Raw genomic sequence first — 8,531 nt, 5'->3', positions numbered from 1 at the left:
CAACAAATTGCTAAAGGAACTTCACTAGGAAGGAAACACAAGGAAAGGAAAAGCCCTACAGAAAATAAACCCAAAACAATTAAGAAAACAGTAATAGGATCATACATATTGATGGTGGTTTGGTGGTTTAGTCGCTAAGTCGTGTCCAACTCTTGCGAACCCATGGACTGTACCCCGCCAGGCTGCTCTGTCCATGGGATTTTCCAGGCAAGAATACTGCGGTGGATGTCCATTACCTTCTCCAGGGGAATCTTCCCAACTCAGGAATCGAACCCAGGTCTCCTGCATTGCAGGCAGATTCTTTACCGACTGAGCTATGAGGGAAGCCCATACATATTGATAACTACCTTAAATGTAAATGGATTAAATGCAACAACCGAAAAAGATATAGACTGGCTGGGTGAATGAAGCGCATGTATGCACTTCCACTTACCACATCACTCTGCTTGACACCCCCTGCCAAATAGTATGTAATTATTTTATATTGTTAAGTTAATCATGTTCCCATTATGGCTTGCAATTGTAATTATCTTTTATTTTTTGTCTAGTTATTGATTGTGAAAACTGATAAACATCTTTTACTATTATGAGAAAAAAAGAATGAGGAAAATCTCTATGTACTGATGTGGAAGGATTTTGAGGATTTTAGTTCAAATACAGTGCAGAGCAGAGCATATATTTATAGCATTATACTTTTATATTAAAAAGAAGTGGAGATAAGAATATAAATTTAAATTGCTTGACTTGTATAAAAAAATGATGGAAAGAAAAGAAATACAGGCAATTGGTATGAGGTAAACAGGGGTGAAGAGGACAGGGATGGAAGCAAGATTTCTCTTTGTATAATTTTGAATGACATAAATATATTAATTAAAATAAATTTTAAAATAACTTTATTGTCACCAAGATGTCTACATTCATAAATTCATAGGTATAAGAAACATTCAAGTTGAGATAGATGAAACTGAAGAATAGGTGATTTGAAAATCATTTAATGAAATGATTAAATGATTATAATCATTTAAGTCTACTCATTCAGCCTACTCTAAGGTAGGCTGAATCAAGTTCTTTTTCTTTCTTTCTTTTTCCTTTAAGAAACTGATAAATCCTTCAGACCCAGATATTTTGAGAGAAAGTGTTAGGACTCTTGATTACGCTAGAATTGGAAAAATAGCCAACATCTTTTGATTTAATTAAAGTTCTGCAATAAACCATCCTAGAAAACCATTTTCCATTCTGGAAAAACCAGAGCTATGGTTTTTTCCAGTAGTCATGTATGGATGTGAGAGCTGAACCATAAAGAAGATTGAGTGCTAAAGAATTGATGTTTTTGAATTGTGGTGTTGGAGAAGACTCTTGAGAGTCCCTTGGACTGCAAGGAGATCCAACCAGTCTATTCTAAAGGAAATTAGTCCTGAATATTCATTGAAAGGACAGATGCTGAAGCTGAAACTCCCAATACTTTGGCCACCTGGTGTGAAGAGCTGACTCATTGGAAAAGACCCTGATGCTGGGAAAGATTGAAGGCAGGAGGGGAAGGGGATAACAGAGGATGAGGTGGTTGAATGGCATCACCAACTTGATGGACATGAGTTTGAACAAACTCCGGGAGATGGTGAAGGACAGGGAAGCCTGGTGTGCTGCAGTCCATGGGACTGCAGAGTCAGACATGACCGAGTGACTGAACAACAACAATAAACCATTCAAGAGTTTTCATAGCCAGATCACACCAGATTTGAATTGGAAAAAATTTGAAGTAAAAATTTAAATTCCTGTCGATTGGGTCTAAAATAATTAAGTCTGAAATTCTTCCTCTCTGCCCTCTGGAATTCACTGCCCATCAAAATTCCCATAGCCTCAACTCCTATGAACTTTGCCTTCTTATTCAGATTGAAAGTGCAGCCCTCTTAAACTGTGACTGTTTTTCCTCCTTTCCCCTGGGCCTAGAAGGTGACTTCAACCACTCCCCAGACTTTGAAAGCCACCTAGGATAACTGTTGCAAAATTTCTATCCCAGCCTTGACCTCTTCCTTGAGCTCTAAGTGATTAACTAGATTTGATTCCTTAGTCTACATTTCTAGTTAGATACTGGAATTTCAAATTTAACTCTGCCAAAATATTTAATAGTCTTGATTCATATAACCACCAAATCTGCTCCTTTCTTAGCCTTTTTCATCTCTGTAAATGATTTTACCACCACTTTAGTGCCTCAAATAAAAATATGAAATCATTTCAATTTTTCTCATCTTTCAAACATCTATTACTATATCAAATCCATCCCCCTATAGGACCAGGACCCTATAACCCATTGATAGTACTACATTCTGACATCCACCATCAAACATTATCATCTCTCCACTATACACTTTAAAAGTCCTTGTTCCATTCTCATAATGGTCTCCACTTTGCTAAATCCAGTCCTGGTGTGGTTGAAAGATTGTTGGGTTCGGAGTATTAGAGGGAGTGGAAAGATAAGTGGTAATCAGTGAATGAGATTAATGAGAGTTTGGCAATGACAAAGTTATAAAACCACCAGAGTAAGTAGCTCCATGGCAATGGAGGACAAGACCATTGAATGTGAGTTCAAGTAAGTGAGAGGCCAGGGTGTTAGAAGGATCATTTATACATGTTTCAAGCTAAAAATTAAGACAGAAGTGAAGCTGGAGAGTAAACAAACCAAGAGCTACAAGAGAAATAAGAGGAATAATAAGGGTCAATAAACTGACAATCAGGTAGTAAATGATGTTATCTGGTGACTAAAAACTAAAGGCTTTATGTTTTCAGGATATGGGAGGGAGAAATACCTGGAAATAGCAATGAGATTCATCCATATTATCTGGGAAAGATTGAAGGCGGGAGGAGAAGGGGATGACAGAGGATGAGATGGTTGGATGGCATCACTGACTCAATGGAAATGAATTTGAGTAAACTCTGGGAGTTGGTGATGGACAGGGAGGCCTGGCATGCTGCAGTCCATGGGGTCGCAAAGAGTCGGACACGACTGAGCGACTGAACTGATACCAAATTCATTCACGCCTCTCCATTTTTACTGTTGCCATCCTGGTCCATGCTGCCTGAATTCCTGCAATTGAGCTTCCTAATTCCATACCTAACAGGGTAGCCCTGATCCTTGTGTACTGACATTTTATACTGTGTGTCTTTGATACTGTGATTTGTTTTAACCTGATGAAATGTACTGAGAAAAAAGGTATCTGATAAGAAAATTAAGCTGACTTCCAGATTGTGACTACCTTAATGACTAAGTCAGAATTGAATGAACTTTCTGGATTCTGTTCATTTACATTGTTTAATCAGAAGAAATTCTTAGCAACAATTTCTTCTGATTAAACAATGTTAAGACCTTTAAGCACTATGTCTAGGAAAAAGATTTGACACTTCAATGTCACTATAGATTTTGGGTGATTTTCCTAATTTATATTATCAACTGTTTAATAACAAATTGATGCTTTTGAACTGTGGTGTTGGAGAAGACTCTTGAGAGTCCCTTGGACTGCAAGGAGATCCAACCACTCCATTCTGAAGGAGATCAGCCCTGGAATTTCTTTGGAAGGAATGATGCTAAAGCTGAAAGTCCAGTACTTTGGCCACCTCATGCGAAGAGTTGACTCATTGGAAAAGACTCTGATGATGGGAGGGATTGGGGGCAGGAGGAGAAGGGGATGACAGAGGATGAGGTGGCTGGATGGCATCACTGACTTGATGGACGTGAGTCTGAGTGAATTCCAGGAGTTTGTGATGGACAGGGAGGCCTGGCATGCTGCGATTCATGGGGTCGCAAAGAGTCGGACACTACTGAGTGACTGAACTAAACTAAATGAACTAAGGTATGGAAATTTTTTTAAAAAACCCACACTTATAGAATATTTTAAAGGCTATTGCCAAGCCCTTTGACAATTTTTCTGCCCTCCTGCTGAATATTAGCCAATCATTCCATGTCCTTTTCCCATCTCAGCAGTGAAGTGAAAGTGAAAGTTGCTCAGTCATGTCTGACTCTGCAACTCCATGGACTATACAGCCCATGTAATTCTCCAGGTCAGAATACTGGAGTGGGTAGCCTTTCCTTTCTCCAGGGGATCTTCCCAACCCAGGGATCGAACCCTGCTCTCCCGCATTGCCGGCAGATTCTTTACCAGCTGAGCCACAAGGGAAGCCCAGAATATTTTAAGATTATATGCCAGAACAAAAGCATGTGTTCTTCAGGAGTAAATTGACAAAATGAAAATATTAACAATATTCTAGAAATGTATCCTATGAAAGCAACTAAGAATATGCACAAAAATTAGACTATAAGGCAGTTCATAGAAGCATTGTTTACAATGTTAAAAAAAATTGTAATGTAAAAAAACATTTACTATGTTGAAAAAAAACTATAACAATCTAAGTATTCAAAAATAGACTATTTTAAAAAATGTAATGCCTTACTCTATTTCTGATCAGTTCAGTCAGGACCTCTGGGAGGACATTGGAATCTTTAAAAAGTTCCTCCAGGGGTTCTAATGTGTAGTTCCTGAGTAAACTATCATAGGTGAGATTAGCAAGTCTTAAGTTATATACCATCAATGTGTTGAGGGAGTCCTCAATTTACATCTAAACTGCAGCCCTTCCAACTCCATTCTTATAAACCCACTGCTTACTCAATATTGCTCCTTGAATGTATAATAAGCATCTCTAATTTAACATGAATGCTTATTTTTACCATTTCCACCCCAGATTTAACTCTATCGGTTCCAAATTAAAAATATATCCAGAATCTGACCATTCCTCAGCAACTTCCACCTCTTCAACCTGGGCCCAAGTCATTCCTCCCTTGGGTTTTATTACAATAGATTCTCAACACAGTTACTGGATGCATTTATTTGTTTAATATTTATTTATTTGGCTGCACTGGGTCTTAGCTGCAACACGCAGGACTTTTGATCTTTCTTTCAGCATGTGGGATCTAGTTTCTTGACCAGAAGCCAGGCCCCCTGCATTGAAAGCTCACAGTCTTAGCCACTGGACTGCCAGGGAGGTCCCACACCCCATTTAAAATGTCACTTAGTTTCTGTTTCTCTTCTGGTCAATCTTGTTAAAGGCTTCCCATCACACTCAGAGTAAAAGCCAAAGTCTTTACAATGGACCTAACTGGGTCTTTGACAACATCTCTGACTTTAGCTCCTTGTACTATCTCCTTCACTTGCTGTCACCCAGCCATACTGGCCTCCATCCTCTATAAAGAACATGCTTTATAGCAGGCATGTCCTGCCTTAGGGCCTTTGCTTGCCCACTGCCTGGAAAGTTTTCTCAAATATTCCTGTGGCTAACTCCATCACTTTCTTTAAAGTTCAAATGTCACCTTATCAATGAAGTCTTCCCCAAATATTGAAAATAAAAATACTGTCCAACCCCAATACTTCCTTATCTTTCTTCTTTTTCATCTGTTATACCATGTATTTACTTGTTAGTTTACCTCCTGTCTTCACCACTAGAATGTAAGTTCTGTAAAGGAAAGGATTTTGTTTTGTTTATCATTGTATCCCTTACCCTAAAAAATGCCCAGCACATAATGGGTCCATAATACATATTTGTTGAATGAGTGGATAAATATATAGACATATTTTCCCCATTATTTGTCCCTAAACAAATGGTTTAACTTTCCAGTTTGTCTGCTTACTATACCATTGCAATGATATAAGCAAACTGAAAAGTTAAATGTGCTAATTGACAAGAAAGGTTTGATGTGACAGGGTTTAACAGGTTAGCTGGGGAGCTATACAATGATGTACACCATATGTATATAAATGTATATATGTGTGTGTATATGTGTACATACACACACATACATATTTATATATAGATATATTTGATACTTAAATGTCAGTATAGATTTTGGACGATTTTCCTAATCTATATTGTCAATTGTTTATTAACAATTGTTCTAACACTTAAGGTATGGAAATTTTATTAAGCAAACCCACAACTTCAGAATATTTTAAGATTATATGCCAGAACAAAAGCATGTGCTCTTCACATGCAAATTGACAAAATGAAAATATTAACAGTATCCTAGAAATGTATCCTATGGAAGCAACTAAGAACATGCACAAAATGACACTAAAAGGCAGTTCATAGAAACACTGTATTGTGTATGTACAATATATACACACACATATACATATATATCCTATATAACCACGCTGTACTATTACTAAACAATCTAGTTTAGGAACTGCAAGGAATGCAGATTATCCAGCCGATCCAAACTCCACAATTTTTTTTCTCAGAGTACCAACAATCATCAATTCTAATTGTACTAACATCCTCATGACAAGGGTATGTCTTCTGTATACCCTGACAAATATTTCAACTGGCATCATCTGCTCTGTACATTCAAAACTAGTTAGATTTACAGAACATTCCACACAATAGCAGAATAAACATTCAAGTGCACACACACATGCATACACACACACACACACACACACTAGTTAGATAAAAGGCAGAAAGCAAAACTACTGTCTGAACTGCCTGAACTACATATTTACTGCTGTTGCTGCTGCTTCTGCTGCTAAGTCGCTTCAGTATATTTAAGACTATTTAAAAGCATGGACCTCATGGTACTGTATTCAGTTAGCTGTGAACAATATGAAGGGCCTTTCTGGTTCATACAGTCTCTCCCTAGTCCTTATCCACCTCCACCCTACTCCCAATCCCACAACATTACACAAGCACAGTCAATTTAAAAAAGAAAAAGAAATTGAACAACAATATAAACCTGGCAGAAATCTGAAATCACTCCAACTTCAAACTTTAAATCACTTGCCTAGTGAGAGCAGCCCTCAGATGCACTGTGACTCAGCATTTTATGATGCCTGAAACATGAAATGAGATAAAGATCTTGTTCCCTTCACGGCACTAGCTAAATATGGAGCTAAAATAAATGAGCTATCTTAAAAATACAAAGTCAGTGGCTGAAAATGTTACAGTGCTCACCCTGACCCAGGTTTGACTCAGTATGTGATGACAGGGAGGAGAGCATGTGTCAGCTGAAGCACACAGAACTCTTCTGAAATAACTTGTTGACCTAAAACATTAGCAAATAACAATGCTGACTACAATTAATGCTCAGAAATGGAGGAATTATTGTAAGTAAATGAAAATAAAAATATGAGCTGTGACAACTGATTTCAGTCAGGTAGTAAAGTAAATCTGACCTGGGTGGGAGTGGTGGTGGTGGTGGGACTTACCCAGCTATTCTTCACTAGAAAACAGAAACTAAAATCTAACCAAGGGAAAATCTTTGCAAAAAAAAAAAAATTAAGTAAAACTGGAACAAATAGAAGTTTGACTCTTTATGGACAGAAAGAAAATAAGATGAAAATAAAATAATGAACTATACAATAGTTCAACTATACAAAGCTGCAATTCAGACAAAGTTTTTAGTTCATAATCTCATGTGGAACAGGAATGGATGGAGGAAGGAGAGAATCCGGTAATCAGCAAGCAGGGAGAACGGGATAGCTGAGATCACCAAGAAGGACTGAGGACTATTCCACATAGGCAATGAAGTTGGGAAATCCCACTTGGAAAGCCAAGAATTTAGATAAAGACAATGAATAGAGATGTGGTGACAGTTTATAGGCAAATGGGCAAAAAAAGTTGCTAATACTCACTTGGTTTTAGCTCCTGTTTTCAGTACTGTATATCAACTCTTTTAATCATCAGATTATATAAAACTATTAATATATATGATATATATATGATATAAAACTATTGATATGATATAAAAACTATTAAACCCCATTTTACATGTGAGGCAACAGCCTCAGAAAAGTTAAGTAACTTGCTCAAGGTCATGTTGTTAATAAATGGCAGAGCCAGGCTACCAGCCTACGCGTTTTAACTCCGCCACAACTTTATATTGCCTCTTATGAACCACTCAAAATGTGAAAAGGAAGTGGAGGAATTGAAATTATCGGGGCCTTTACTGCATTCAAAACTAGACCATCTGCATTCAAAAACAGAAGAGTGCATTTCCCCTAAGGAACCTACTAATGGAGCTCAGACTCACAGCAAAATACCATTCAAGTTCCACAAGCCAAGGGTAGTGGGAATTCAAATAAGAAAGCAATGTTCAACTGGTTATGGAGTCAAGAAGGACTTCACTCAAAGAGCAGCATTTTGGTCAGGATTTGAGAAAAACAGACGAGTTAGGTGAAAAGAGAATCATGACTTCAATTACTCCCCAGGGTTTTCAGGATAAATTTCAACTCGTTGGCTTGGCACTCAAAGCCCTCCAAACTAGGTCTGGAGGAATGCCAGGGAGAAATGGTTATCCTAAATGAGATGCCTATGCTGGAGTCTTTATTACCATACTAGATCAGGTTCCAAAGGATCGAAAGATGTTGTTTTTTCTATCTTCATAAATCATTAGTGAGTTTAAAAGCTAGGCATTATGACTTATTATTCTGTAACACTCCCCTCCACCAGAACAGGAGACCATACATCTTAGCACGTGGTAAACACTGAAA

This window comes from Bubalus bubalis, chromosome 18 (assembly GCF_019923935.1).
Source record: "Bubalus bubalis isolate 160015118507 breed Murrah chromosome 18, NDDB_SH_1, whole genome shotgun sequence".
Lineage (NCBI taxonomy): Eukaryota > Metazoa > Chordata > Mammalia > Artiodactyla > Bovidae > Bubalus > Bubalus bubalis.
The sequence above is the reverse complement of the archived record's forward strand: the minus strand, read 5'-3'. Positions refer to the sequence as shown.